This window comes from Ixodes scapularis, unplaced genomic scaffold (assembly GCF_016920785.2).
Source record: "Ixodes scapularis isolate PalLabHiFi unplaced genomic scaffold, ASM1692078v2 PGA_scaffold10__122_contigs__length_95168666, whole genome shotgun sequence".
Classification (NCBI taxonomy): domain Eukaryota; kingdom Metazoa; phylum Arthropoda; class Arachnida; order Ixodida; family Ixodidae; genus Ixodes; species Ixodes scapularis.
In genome coordinates, this window is record NW_024609836.1 from 91,448,112 (window position 1) to 91,460,828 (window position 12,717).

The 12,717-nt window shown below is 44.0% G+C and overlaps 2 long non-coding RNA genes across 2 annotated transcripts; one reads left to right on the forward strand and one right to left on the reverse strand.

Annotated features, from left to right (window-relative positions):
* Positions 1 to 1,071: 1,071 nt before the first annotated feature.
* Positions 1,072 to 6,868, forward strand: LOC115317063. The gene is made up of 3 exons (XR_006077348.1): positions 1,072 to 1,275; positions 5,038 to 5,274; positions 6,618 to 6,868. It is a non-coding gene; the product is annotated as an uncharacterized LOC115317063 (long non-coding RNA).
* LOC121046731 lies at positions 1,861 to 3,202 on the reverse strand. The gene is made up of 2 exons (XR_005798283.2): positions 3,146 to 3,202; positions 1,861 to 2,444 (listed from the first exon to the last, which is right to left on the reverse strand). It is a non-coding gene; the product is annotated as an uncharacterized LOC121046731 (long non-coding RNA).
* Positions 6,869 to 12,717: the final 5,849 nt, after the last annotated feature.

Sequence of the window (12,717 nt, forward strand, 5' to 3'; positions counted from 1 at the left end):
GATCCAATGAGTGGTTTAATTAATGATGAGGTGTACTCTGACCAACGGGTTCGAATAAAACACAGATTTCATTGCTTCGGCAAGCTGCAAACCTCTTAAAGAGGCGACCTCTTTAAGAGGTTTTTCAGGCGAGGCACTTACTTTTTTTATTCATTTGTTTAACTGACATACCCTCAGGGCCATCAGCATTACAGAGGTGAGCGGGAGTTCGAAGAGAACAGAACAAAGCCGTACACTTTGGAGCTCAGTCTGAGCTGTATAGATTATTTACGGCAATTTTTAAACATAGAGTAAGTGGCAATTGTGGCAACAGATGTGGGAAGGTAGTTCCAGTTCACTGAAATTTTTGGGAATGGATGACTCTTGTTTTGGAATGTCTACTTTATATATATATATATATATATGATGAAATCCGTGACAAAATATTAGACGGGTGATTCAGCGGCCGGCTGTGAAGTACTGCGTTGTTATGGTATCTCTGATGAAAGTGACATCAACGCGCTATTTTACGACGTAAAGTGAGGTAGGCAACGATAGGCTGGTTGCCATGGATCATAATTATTAAGATAAAATACACAAAACATTTTTTGTACTGATCGAACGACGGTTTAGCGAGCGAAACCTGGCCCACGACGTTTCATCGCATGCCACTTTAGCGAATGGCGGCGTTCATTTGACCGAATAGGTAAAATGAAGGCCGCCGCTGTCCTGTTTCCGAGCTTGCCGAACCTTTGGCAATGGACGCTCGAACTTGAGTTCATATTATTTTCCCCAAACTATAGCGAAGCACCCCTTGCTATCGTTCTGAACAGACCGCCTGGCGCGGTCTGTTTGGATGCCCAGTTTGCCGTCCCTACAAATGCCTAAACGTCGACTCGCGTATGTGATCTCTATTCGCTAAACTCTAATGCGCTAAAACGTCTTCGTTCATATAATATGGACTCGTATTAATGTTTGTAAGATGTTTCACAAAAATCGTGCACGCAGGTTCGTGTCTGTCTCTCCTTTTTGCCCCCTCGGCGAGCGGTCGTTGGCAAAAATATAAGGGAGTGTCTGCTCCGACGGCCGTCGCTCGAGCCATGTCCACACGGAGACGGCTCCTTCGACACCGGAAGTAGTAAAACGTCACTTCCGGTGTCAAAGTAGCTTGCCCTGTCTGGGCATGGCTCCTTCGACACCGGTAGTTGAGGGTGACATCACTTCTGGTGTCGCAGCCTCGTGTGTCTGTCACCGCGGTCACTACCCTTCCCGAGTCTGCGACTGGTCAAGTTTTGGGTTGGTTTCACGCAAGCTTTTTGCACTCATTTGAAGCGTTCCCTTTGTCATTTGCCTGATTACTTATTTGTTTAACCATATTCATTAGTATTTACTGCCATTGTCTGTATTTTGTGCTTTGAACGCGTTAATTTGGATGTTGTATCGGGTTGTAAACGAGCGTGGTCGCACTCCCAACGTGCCTCGTGTTTTGGTAGCCGGTGACCCTTACTCGAACCAGTACTTCTCGTCGATTGACCGGAGGACTGTTGAAGTCGCCGCATCTAGTAAGATTAGGATTGAGAACTTGTTTTCACGGTCTGACAGGCTTGCCGATTTTGACGTTGCCATCGTGCACGTCGGCACTAACAACACCAGCGTTAGTGCTAGCGTGTGCAACAACAAATCTGGTCATTGGAATGACAGCGTAGTCACGCTGCCGAGATGCAGGTTATGAATAACTACTACCGGGAGGTAACCCCCTGCAGCGCGAGTTTTGTCGCAAAGAGGGGTTCGAGTTCCGCAGCGGCTTGGCCAACGAGTAGCAGCAGTGGATTGGTCGCGACTGCTCGGAACGGTCGACAGTCAAGTGACAGCAGCCCAGCCCGTGACCACAACCAAAAAAAGAAAGCCCTTTTTATTTCCACGCGCCGCTCCTTATATAAGCGCTCTATAAATGATGGTGTCCTCTGGCGAGCAATAAGATAAACACCATCACCTTAGTAGTGCCCACTACATCTCCCCTTAAGATCTATAAGTCAGTCGCCTTGGCGGTCCAATCACACGACCGCAAAGTGTGCGACTCAGCCGAAGCCCTTCTTGCTGAGGCTCTGGCGATGATGCTGGTTGACCCTCACCGGGCGTAGACTGCTGTAAACTTGGTCCTTGATTTTGTTCACTGGCTGGCAATTCCTCTGTTGACTGGCCTTTTGAGAAGGGGATTAAATTCTGACGGTTTCACTGCAGAGTTCCCCTGGGCGTTTCCACCACATATGACTCTGGTCACTGAGCGGGGCTGAGGATACTGCCTCGGCAATTGACGTCCTTAACCCACACGTCCTCCCCCAACTTCAAGGGGGTCGGAGGACTTGAAGTATGCCGGCGATTGTGGTTGTTTGCCTGTTGTGACGTGTTTGCGGCATCTCTTGCCTTGAAGTTCTGATGGCTTGGCAGTGATGGCTGAAGTCGTTCTGGTAGACCAGGAAGTCAAGTTAGTTTTCTTCCCATTAACAACTGGGCAGGAGAAACACCATTGACACCGGGTGTGTCTCGGTGCAATAGGAGAGCCAGGTATTGATCGGTGCTCTTTGCAAACAAGTTCTTCACGATATGCACCATGCGTTCTACTTCGCCGTTATTCTAGGCGTACCGCTGGCTCCTAGTCTCGTGGCGAAATCTGCGCCTGAGCAAAGTCTGCAAACTCGTGAGATGCAAACTGCGGTCCAATATCTGTCCACACAACGTTCGGGATTCCATAGCAAGCCATGCAACTCTTGACAGCCGAGATGGCTGCTTGCGCAGATGTAGATCCGAGAGAGATGACCTCAGGAAACCTTGAGTATACTCTGTTTCACCTTATGCAGTGCCGCAGCGAAGGCTAGATGCGTGAGCTATTAGCGTTGGCAGCTGCCCTTGATGCACCAGAGCTTGTGCCGCCGAGATGTGCCCTAGAGCAAGGAGCTCGTGCTTGTAGCCTTTCCTACGGTACAACACAAGGTGAAACAGAGTATAGTAGTCTACAATCAGAACATAGTCACATCCTTTTAGTTGGAACATTCGGAATGGACGATGACGAAGAGACAGCAGCCCGTGATACCCCCAGAGTAACGGTGAAGTAGAGCGCATGGTGCATACCGTGAAAGACTTGTTTGCAAAGAACTCTGATCCATACCTGACTGTCCTCGTTGCAATCCAAGTCGGCCATTCCGCCGGGCTGGTGAAAGTGAATAATGCTAAAGGATGAACTCCCGACGCTCCGACGCAAACCACTTGGATATGGAGGTCACCTTCTGCCATAGTGACGGTGTTAGCCAGCTTCCGACACCATGTTAGGAACGGACGACAACCAAGTAACAGCAGCCCAGCTCGTGACCACACCTAAAAAGAAGGAAAAGCCCTTTTATTTCGATGCGCCGCACCGGTTCTTATATAAGCACTTTATAAATGATGGTGTTCTCTGGCGAGCGACAAGAAAAACACCATCACCCTAGTAGCGCCCACTATTGCAACGGCATCCACCCAAGCCAGATCGGCAACAAGGTATGGCGTCTGTGCCGACGAGCACAAATATAGAGACATTGATCGCAAAGATGGCTACAGTAGTAGCCGTACTAGTAGGCGTCTGTGCATATTCACTCGCAATGTACTTAAAAAAATGTTGACTGAGGTGTTTACAATGTGAAGGAGGCTTATTGCAGAAAAGGCACCGTGTAAAGCGAGCTTTCGGTTGCTCAACAAAAAATCCCCCCGGTGGTCTAAATATTCCTGTGCCCTCCATTGCGTTTAGCACATAAACCTAAAAAAAAAATTGTTTCAAAAATTTTACTTTTGAGGGTGTATGAACATTACAATCACCCTATACTCGGTATTCACGAGAACTTGGAAGTATTTGTTTTTAGTACTTTACAAGGAAACTACAACTCCCTACCTCAAGTACATTCTCCAAACCTGGTCTTACTAAATTTGCGTCACTAAACGGTGCTAGGTTAACTCTGGAGAAATACTGCGAGGTATATTCTTACCTAGCGAGGTGCATAAGCAGACGATGCAAAGCTTCATATTGTCTTTGAGAACAATGTCTTTTTCATCGTTCTTAGAAGACAACAGAGTTTTAGGGAACCATTTTTCAACTCTGATTTTGATATCATTGGTTCCGCTGGTATTAACTGCGCATAGAATGTGTGTATCCGCATGTCATATTGTTACTGGATCTGGAGAATGGTTCCTTTGAACTCTTTTAACCATACTTCGTCTCGGATGTTTCATACAGCTCTGGGAAACACACAGGGACAAATGCATTGATCTGAGCACTGGTTTGTTTTGTGAGGGCTCAGGAAAATCTAGGCTCTTTCAAAACCCATGAGCCAACGTCCTTGGCTTTCCAAATAGTACCTACAACTTCTGAGGTAGAGAATAATTTTGCACCAACCTAACAACAAAGTGCTAAGCTGTTATCATACAAAAGTGTTGATTTCTTTCGAAATCTCTTCTGGCCATTCCTCTCAGAGGACTGGCAGTTATAAGTGCACGCAATGTCATTCCTACTTGTTCTGGCCAAGAAGTACAAGTTTGAAGGTGTGAAATTTATGCTGCAGAAGGTAGGAGCATGGTATGGAGTAATGACTGCTGATGTAACGAAAATGCAAGCCATGTATAGCTCATCGGAGACAAAAAAAGTACTGGGTGGCCTCTTGGCTATGTCTGATATTTGCCGCTAGTACCGCAAATAATTCCCATATTACACACTTGAGTACCTATGCATACCATGATTTGAAAGACTCAGAGTGGGAATGAAGAGGACCATCAGTTTACTTTATTTAAAAAAAAAAAAAGTCTGCATTTATTGTACTTTACTTCAACTGCATCACGCCCTGTATACTTACTACTCAACTTGATGTACATAATTAACTTTACTTCAAGTAGTTTTTAGATATGCTTTACTTTATGAAACACTGCTTAAAATTTTAAATGGACACTAACTTAGACAATTAAGTTAGGCTGACAGTCAGGTTTGGTGCTCTAGTGTAGAGGTTAATAGTTGGGCACTCTCAACTATCTGGGCAGGTTCTTGCCAAGTTCATGGACCAGCAGGTGCAGAACATCGTGCAGAAGGTGGCCAGGGCCAGGATTCAGCAGCAGTACTAGGGGACAACAATGAAGGCTCTTATTTGGGGAGCACAGCTCCTGTAAAGGCATGGGAGCAAGCAGCCGGTGCCACTGGCAATGCTTCGGGTGGGAAAGCTAGTGCAGAGAAGTGCCTAAAAGTCACTTCCTCGGGGAGCACAGCTTCTGTAGAGGTTGGTAAGTCGGTGGCCTTTGAAGTGACTGAAACCAAGGTAGTGTGCCCTTTCCAAAGCATGGTGGGAGGAGGGAAGCAGCGTGGGTGAAGTACATCCCCCACCATTGCTTGGGATGGAGGAGACCTTGCATAGGGTACCTCTGTTCTTTGTATGTGTCTGATAATCCATTTTCTGGCTTGGGGGAGGACAGCCCAGCATGTGCGACAAAGAGCAGGGCCACTGGAGGCAAGCATCCCGCCACAGCCCTGCTGCAGAACCATTTTCCTGCAGGCCAAGTTTAGCAACTATCCAACCTATTTAGCAGCACTTGAAGACTGGACCAAAAAACGTTGCATGTATTATAACAAAAAAAAAAAAAAAAAAAAAAGGTCAAAGACATGTTTATTAGTTCAATCTGATAAATTTAAGTACTCCATGGTTGAGTTCATCTAGTCAAACCAACAGCTAACTCCTTAGCCCAATGCGATGAACGAAAGCTAAATGAAAAATTGATCGATATTCAGGCGTTCCTTAGCAGTCTTACAACCTTCCCTAGCAACCAGGTGCAGCTCTTGCCATAGTCTGTTGCACCCTGTGCAGCTCGAGAGGATGTATCTCAGCAGCAGCTAATAGACAACAATCTGTGGGGCAACTTTTTCCGAAAAAACTGTGCATTAGTTTGATCAAATGCAGGAGGCGGACCACAAAATGTGACAGTTATAAGAAAGCATGCACTTTCTAAAATGTTCCACAACAAGGCACTTAAACCTTAGTATGATAGAGGCAGAGTTAATTCCTCTCTAGAAAAGTTATTCACTTACTGAAAAAGAACTCGCATGTGTAAGATCCAACAGTTTCTCTGTCTGACAGTGTTATGAATATTGTGCGGTACTTAACACGTAAAACATTTCCACATTGGGGTGGTTTTCAAGCTGTTCTGTTAGCTGAGGGACTAAAATTCAAAATGGTGAGAGATGCTTTCATTCAGCTATTGCGTACAAAAGTTCCAGACCATTGGCAGTGATGTGATACTTGTGCCGAAGTACTACATCTTGCTACATTTGACCAAAATCTGAGGAACTCGGGCCAACATTGCGCCAAAACTTAATTTTAACAACTTGCAATTCGGCCGGAACGATAGGATTGTGCGAGTTTGCAGATCTTTAGAATATTACGTCATAAAACATACTAACTCGGTCTGATTTCGCATCAAACACAGACATTACTCGTGTAAGCGAGTGCCATTGTGTTTTGCCCTTTTTCTTCTATTTTGCCGGGCGCATCCCTGAAGTCTCCTACGAAGCTCAGAGGGCACGAATGTTGTGTTCTTAAAGGCATGTGTTAACACCGACTCCTCGGCATCAGGGGTCTCAAACGTGGATTCCAGCGCTATGAAGATGCAACTGGCTGGCGTCGGACCGGATGCAGCATCTGCCAGCCAGGCGAGACCAAGCACCACGAGAGAAGAACTATACAGCAGTCTATCTGCAAGACTCTGAGCAAGAGCATTGTGCGATGGTGGTATGCAACCACCATAGTTCCCAAATTTGTAAATTTGGGAACTATGGCCTAAATTTGTACTTTCGACTATATTAAACCCAGTGTTTTTTTAATTGCCAAAAGCTTAGTTGTCAAGATCTCATTTATTTTCTAGAATATATTTTATTTGAGACTATTTCTAACACTCGGAAGTTCCGCAATAATTTTCGCGTTCTGTTCTGGCGGGTTAGTTTCGTGGAGTGCGCTCCTCACCGCTCACTGGTGTACTGCAGTGAAGCGACAACCGCGGAGTAGGCATCGAGATTTTGTGTCTTGCTTCGCTGCAGTGCACCTGTGTGCTAAGGGGAAAGCTTGCCTCCAGAGCGAGACTGGACGATTTTTGAATAAAATTTGGCTTGTATGTATGATAGACTGACTGCAGTATTGTGGAGGTATCTTTTTCCAATTCTAGATTTAGGAAGGATATTTCAGTGTTGCAAATATATTTATCTGGGCTCTTCTTTAAGTTAATGTTTTATGCCAACTTTTTTGTTTAGTTGTCACTCTTATCTAGGTGTGAGTGAATTAGCAGCTAAATTACCAGAAGTAGAGAATGCAAGCTTGAGAAGAACCTTAACGAGTTTGGCGGAGTTGTTTATAAGAACGCATATTTATCATTTACAGGCAAATTTTAGGGGCGAAACTCCTTAGGGTCTAGCCTTGTCCGGCGTCCGTGCTCACATCGATTGTCATCCCATGTCTTCTTAAAAAAAAGAAAAAATGTTTTTGCAGGCAACAGGATTCAAACCTGTGCGGGCAGACCCCAATAGATTTCTAGTCCATCGCCTTAACCACTCGGCCACAACTGCGGGATGAGTAGGGAGCTCCGAGATGTGGTAGTAACTCAAGAGCTGGGGATGTCGTGGATGAAACGTTGCATGTAGCTGCTCAACGTCTATACAGGAGAGGGCGCTGCTGTCAAATGCTCAAATGCGTATATAACCACGTTCCATACCACACATTCCATACCAATGCAACCCAAAGCCCAGCACTACCTATGAACAAAATCAGTATCATCAGCACCACCGAGAGCTTTGCCCCAATCAACATCATTCACCACGTAAAGATGCGGTAATTTTTTTTTTTGTTATGAAGTTTTAGGTATAAAATAGAATTGATGTTTCATAATCAAATGACAAGTTTTTTTGTTTTTGTTTCTGTATTAAGAACTGCAGTTTCATTACAACCTCTAGAACTTGAAGGAAACAAATTTAGGCACAAAATTATTGTATTCTAGCATTATTTCACTGGGATTCCATACCTAAATTTACAATTAACCACAATTCATGCTGTCCTTCATCTGTCATCTTCTTGTCACCGTGTCTGGTGCGTCTGCATGCAGGTAAACTGCTAGTTTTGTGCTTGAGGAAGTCAATCCTGCTGTGCAATCAATGATAACAAAAGGTTGCACATAAGTGAGAACAGGACAGGTCAACACATGAATCTTAATATAATATTTGCAGTGCTATGAATGAAAATGGAATGTGCGCTTGTGCTCCAAAAGTTCTTTTGGCCGCTCCAAGAGCTGCTCCAAAACGACTGAGCGATCACGTCACTGCATTGGCTCTCAGTATCAAACCTTGGGTCACCTCCAAACTCTGTCTTTGCGTATGGTTATATTGACGATGTTCCTCCTGATTTTGTCAAGCAACTGTGCAGCATTCTGAAGTTACAATTGGCCACTATAAATGTTTTTTTATAAAACCTGCACAAAGTCGAGGCCAAGTCAAAGCTAAATTTGTGGGTTTTAAGTGCCATACCAACGACGGGCATCTGGCTTGCCCCAGCGGAGGACTGAGGATTAATTTGGACCACCTGGGGATCTTTTGACATGCAACCGAAAGCTCGGTTACACGGCGCCTCCTCCACAATAAGCCTCCATCAGATTGCGGGCACCTCGGCCGGGATTCGAATCCGCCACATGGGGATCCGTAGGCCAGCGGTCTCGCCTCGGAGCCACCGTAGCGGCTCACAAAGTCAAGGCGGCACTCTGGATTGTGGCTTATTCACAATAGCTAACATGCAATACATAGCATCCGGCAAAGACCTTACCTCTGTAAGCTTCTGACAACAGTCAATGAGGACCCATTTACTAAACTGCATTCTAAAGGGAATGATGAGACTTTCCCATAATAAATTTTATTGTTTCTTAAGTGCGACCAAAAGACTTCGCTTATGCTGTTCATTGCTTGTGCAGGTAGCCTCTGCTTTGTGCCGGTGCTGTTGGCATTATTCAATGTGTAGGTTGTCCATCCCTCTTTCACGAGGAGTGTTTAGCAAGAAAACCTAATTGTGGCATACAGTTTTCATGCAGTCGAGGGTGTATTGTCACTGGGATGCAGAAGAATAGGCAGAGGTTATCCTAAATGACTTTCAAGACCTTGAACTTTATTTACCATACCCGCCAAGTTCGGAAAAACCAAATCGGGGAGAATTTCTAAGCGGGGGGGGGGGGGGGGGGGGTAAAGGTTTTTTAAAAAGAGACATTGATAACAAATGTAAATGAAGACAACTTCATTATATTTATATTGCACTGCTCATGCTAGCGAAGGACTGCTGCGCCTCGCTATCGTCGCAGCCATTTGTTACGATGGCAAAAACTACTTATTTAAGTGCGAGGAGGGAAAGGGGGGGGGGGGGGATTTGAGTTTCTTGGGAGATTTTTCTGGCAATCATACGAATTTGTCAAAATTCGGGAGTCTCCCGGGTAATACGGGTAACTTGGCAGGTATGATTTACCCTTGTTATGTTTATTCTTGTTGTTCTTTACCTTTGTTAGGTTTCCACCTGCATATTTCTTAATAAAGCTTGGACTTGGGTTTGGGCTAGTTGGTTGTACATTGATAGACGTGCTGCGCTGCGAAGTTCTACAATAGAACTTCGCAGCGCAGCACGTCTATCAAAGCATATTTCTTACTTTTCATTATTAGAGTTTGATATGAAAAAAACTGACTGATATATTTAAAAAGGCATGTGACCCTGTAATTAGTTGCAAATTATTATTACAATTCTGTTCAAACACTCATCGTGGCCAACAACTTCAATAACAATTGTTGTAAAAAAAAAAAAAAAACTTGCTCTCGAGACTACTAGATGGATAATAACAGCTGTACCCTTTATAATGGGTGGCAGCTTCCACCACCTAGCCTAAAACATCAACAAAAACTAAAAGCATCATCCACTGCCTCCTCCCCCGGGCGAGAGGTCGCCAATTTTCCTCTGGTCAAACCTTGTCAGCGTCAGCTGATTCCTCGCAACACCGCAGTAAATGTTGGGACACAAATTTAATGAAATAATTTGCAACTGGTTATCAGGTCACACATTTTCATCTGCAACAGTGTGCCCTTTCCATTTCAAATACTCTCTTTTTTCACTTATATTTAGCATAAGAAAAGTACTATGTACAGCTGCTTATTCCTATGGGGGACAAGACAAAAACAGCTTAGTAATTTTAATTTTTATGCTTTGGTGTATGCTGCTTTTAATGTTTTTCTTTTCTTTAATTTAGGTCTTTTGGAGCAGCCAGACTGCTCCAAAATAGAGAAATGTCTTCTGTTAGGAAGTTGTGAAAAAAACTTCCGTCTACAAGATAGGCACTCATGCCCATGGATCAACAAGCTTTTTTTTTTTTTTTTGTTAATGTTCCTTTTTCTTTTTAATTTGCATTTAGTTCATTTCTTATTTTGTGCTTGTGGGAGGTCTTATTTTGTTGAAATAAACTTTTTGCATCCATTTCATTCATGCTATTCTTGTTGCAAAAACACCGGCAGCAACATTCGTTCAAGATAATGCTGCAGAACAGGTTACATTGAAGCAAAGCAAATGTGTCAAAGGGACTGACAATTGAAACAGTCAGCATATTAAACTTCATACTTCCTGGAAGGCTCACTGATGCGACTGCTGTACCAAAGGCCTCAACCTGCTATATGCCGTTAAAATTGACCAAAATACTCTGATGAATTTTTGCCAACACTGCACGAAAAGCTCGACTTTTGCTCGCTATTTGAGAATTACTCGGAGCTTAGTACCTTGCTGGATCATTATGGTAGGATGGTGCCTGTTCTCAAAAATACAGACTTGATTGGACTAACACAATATTTTATTTTACCTTTGTATCGAACAGGGACAGTACACTTAAGTTCCCTAATAGTCCTCATGACTTTAAGTTTGTTGAGGTGGCCACACTAGCTTTAGTGAGTGCACTTCTCGATAGGCTTTAGTGCACTGTGGAGAAGACACTCGTACTGTAAACAGCAGTTTTGTCAGGTTTGCTTCTCTGCAACACACTATCGTACTAGGGGAAGACTTACCTAATGAGCAGGGTATTAAGAAATTAAACATCTGGGATATGGTACATGTTGATCTGACAATAAAACCTTGCAGCAAAATTGCAAAAATTAACTGCAGCTATTATGTAGGTGTGCATGTGACAGGGCTGGGCAGAGATACTACAAAAAGTATTTGGGAATACAAATACTGTGATACTTCCGTTTTATGGCCCAAAATACAGGTACTGAGATAAATTTGCCTTTTATGTAACGGGATATCCCTGAGATACTTCTGCAAAACGGCAAAAAAGTATTCCGGAATGCAGATACTTATAGAAATACATTTGTTCCCGAATGGTGCTACATGAGGAGGGTATAATTCGTGGTGAATATGAATGGTAATTTATGCTTGTGCTCCTCTTTTTGTGCCATTTTAAGCACTAACCCTTTGCTCAAACTCTTTATTTATCATTATGCCGCTAGAAAAACATGTCACTCCCCTTGAACCACTTAGTTATAGAACGGTAAAGACTGCGTATCATGCCTGACAAAACGCGTCTGCCCAAAATGAACATTGTTTTGCCATGAGGGCGCAGAACCAGTGCAGCCGCCGCGTTAGGACTGGCGCTGTGATCGGCTTTCGGAGCGGAAGCACAGGTTGTCGTCTGCATCTGTTAGCTCTTGTTTCACCGCACCATGTTGTATGCTACATGTAATTATTTGCAGTTTGATGAGACCATTTGCCTTTCCTTAGTTTTAATGTATAAAAACGAAGTCTTTTCTGTGGATGTTTCCTTACTATAGTCTACTAAAAAGTTTTATGTATGAAATGCGTTTGTCCAGATTCCTTCACATTTATTTAGCAATAGTAGATTCAGGCCAAGTCTCGAGAATTTAGCATTTAGATGATAGATGCGCAGCATCAGGATGATTTCACGTCTGGAGTTACTCGCGGCCGTGCGCGGTCAGGAGCGGTCACTTCGAAGACTAAGGCCTGACGAGAGCGTTTTGGCCAAAACAGTTATCAACCGTCACTTTGGTGTCAAGTTGAAGCATTTATTTTGATTCTCAAGAAAGATTGGCGTGGAACTAGCATGCCAATGCCGATTCTCTGCGTTTTTCCCAGGCCCACTAGTGGGCGTCCACAAATACCAACGGACAAATCATGCAGTATTATGCTCAGCTATGGGGCATGCAAGTGCCCTTGTATTAAATCCCAGACCTCTGCAATGTATCGGGATCGTCAGTCTGCATCCAAGAGCTACTCAAGGCGGGGCCTATCAAGAGTGTGATACTTTTCCTGTGTCTTTTAAGAATATGAACATAGCGCCACATAGCATCAAAAAGAAACAATTTACACGAGTCAATGTTTCAACGCTTACCACAGGGAGCCAAACCTGTGAAAGCAGGTGCGTAAAACGCTTTCAGAATATCATAATTGAGCACATACCTACCCTAGGTTAGGATCTTGATTCTGTGTCCACCATGGGTGCATTATTTTCATAAGTGAAAGGAAATGTAACCTCTCACTGGGCGTTATTGTTAAACATTGCAGACATTTGAGCAAGAGCTCCGAGAAATGGCACCACAAGCAGAGATGGGCGAGGAGTGCCATCTGCTCTTGTTGTCTGCTTCTGCAAAGACGCTGAACTGACTCT